The following is a 2,428-nucleotide window of genomic DNA, read 5'->3' as shown; positions in this document are numbered from 1 at the left end:
TCAAACTCGCCGCGCTAAAGGGTCCCAGATCCACCAATCAGGTAGCCCGTAGACTTTCAAAGCAGCCAATCAGAGCCTAGCTACGCTTGGGCCGGCCTCCTGGGTGGGTAGAGCGCGAAAGAGAGAGGAAAGGGCGGCTGGAGAAAAAGCAGGAGGGCGGGCGCTCTCCTCCAGCCCAGAGAGTGTCGTCCTACTGTTTCTAGTCAGCGGAGCGGGAAGCTACTATTTGCTCCGTTCTTTTTTTTTTAAGATTTTTCTCCCAGCATTGCCACAGTTCAAATTTATTACACTCAAAATAGCTCATCACTCAAAACAAAAAAGGGATATTGTGCTTACATCCAGATTCCATTACTTTAACATCTAATACTTAGGGTTAGCAGTGTATAGTTATGTTTTTCTAAATGCGTGATTTGCGGGCTGGCTCCAAAGAGCACATTTCAGTCACCTTAAGAAGGAAATGGAAAACTCAACAGACCGCCTCAAAAATGTAAAAGAATATTTATTATTTATATCGTGCTTTGTTTCCACCTCGTTTGAATTTTAAATTAATTTATTATTTACATTTTTTATTACACAATTAAAAACATTTGAAATGTTTTAAATTTTAAAATATTTTCACATCAGAATTTTAAATATATAGAGAGGCATATATTTAGAGACTGGGTCTCATCATGTTGCTCATTCTGGCCTCCAACTCCTGGGCTCAATCGGCCTCAGCCTCCAGAGTAGCTGCGACTACAGGCACTCAGCACAACGTCCGGCTTCACGCCTGGCTTAAATATTATGAAAACACAAAAATTCACAATTCTCTGAGGGGAGAAAAACAGACTTAAATTATGCTTTAAGTAATACAATGTCAAAAACTCTGTCTTCATTGCCCTCCACAATATCTTTAAGAGAGATTTCTGCACTTATTGCACTTTAATATCTTTTTTCTTTTTCCCTCCCTCCTTTCCTTCCTTCCTTCCCTTTCTTTCTTCCCTCCCTTCCTTCCTCCCTCCCTCTTTTTTCTTTTCTTTCTTTCTTTTTTCTTTCTTTTTCTTTCTTTCTTTTCTTTCTCTCTCTCTCCCTTTCTCTCTCTTTCTCCCTTTCTTTCTTCTGCTTGTTTGCAGAGTTAGAGTCTCCTCATGTTGCCCTAGCTGGCCTCCAATCCTAGGCTCCATTGATCCTCCTGCCTTGGCCTCCCAATGTGCTGGGATTACAAGTGTAAGCACCAGCTCAACCTAAACACCATTCTGAAGTCTTTTTAAAATAAATAAATAAAACAGAGCTAGACATAATAAAAGTCTCCATTTTAAGGATTTCTAGTTGCATTGACCCTAATAGGACATAGAACAAAGATTGATTACCACACCCACTACAAATATGTATTAGAAGACCCAAATTAGGATATGGAATGGAACTTCCTTATCCTTGTGATATAGACTATATCACATGCATTTAAGTGTTTAATACCTTTTTACACAATGAGCTGCATCTATGGTCTGGTGCTATACATTGCTTCTGGCTGAATCCTGACAATTTTTGCTCCTAGGTGACAGATGCAGAGCATTTGGGATTCATGGCGGACGTAGGAATTTAAGAACTCCTGATGGAGCCTAATAACTTTTAAAACTTACTTTTAAAATCCAAACTTCATTTTTTAAATGAAAACTGACTGCCCCAGAGAAGTGCTCTCAGGATCCAGGCTGTTCTGTGCAGTTTATTGTACTGGCTTTATGAATTTTAATATGTATTTCTCTTTGAGAGGCTTAAGCAAGGAATTCAATTTCTGTATCATCTAAAAATGGCAACTAATTCATTATATCCATTTTACCTTCAACATAAAGACCACACGCTTCCACAGCTGTGATGCTAGATGTACCAATTTAACTCAATCATCTTTCTTTATAAAGTTTCAGAGGTTATTGTAAATCCATGTTATCATCTTGGCAAATACAGTTTATTACCCTTTGGACCAACTTCTATGTAGTGTCTCTAAAGTGCAACACTGTGCTTCATAGACACAAAAATGAATAAGATCCAATTACTGCTGGAGATGTTGAGAGTAGGGGAGCATGATGATTACTGAGGATTCTCTTCTGGTACTCACCTTGCAACTTACGTTATAGGGCGATGTGAGAACACAGAGGAGGAAATTGCTAATGCAAACAGAAGTGACATTTGAGCAAATGCTGGGGAAAGAATTGTGGTGTGGGCCTTCTATACAGAGGAAATTGTATGAGTAAAGCACAGAGGCCAGAAAGCCAACCCAAGTAATTCAGGGTGCCCCCCCATGGTAAAATGCAGGGAGTGCTGCATCCTGTGACGTTGAAGTCAGAAAAGAGAGTTTGGAGTCAGAATCCTGAGGAGCCCTGAATACTGTTCTGAAGGATCTGAGCAGGAGAGGTACACACAGCCTTAGAACCATATTTTAGTAAAACTACCC

Source organism: Aotus nancymaae, unplaced genomic scaffold, assembly GCF_030222135.1.
Source record: "Aotus nancymaae isolate 86718 unplaced genomic scaffold, 86718_ANA_hifiasm-v0.15.2.pri h1tg000010l, whole genome shotgun sequence".
In the NCBI taxonomy this organism is placed as follows: Eukaryota; Metazoa; Chordata; class Mammalia; order Primates; family Aotidae; genus Aotus; species Aotus nancymaae.
Note: the sequence above shows the minus strand (reverse complement) of the source record.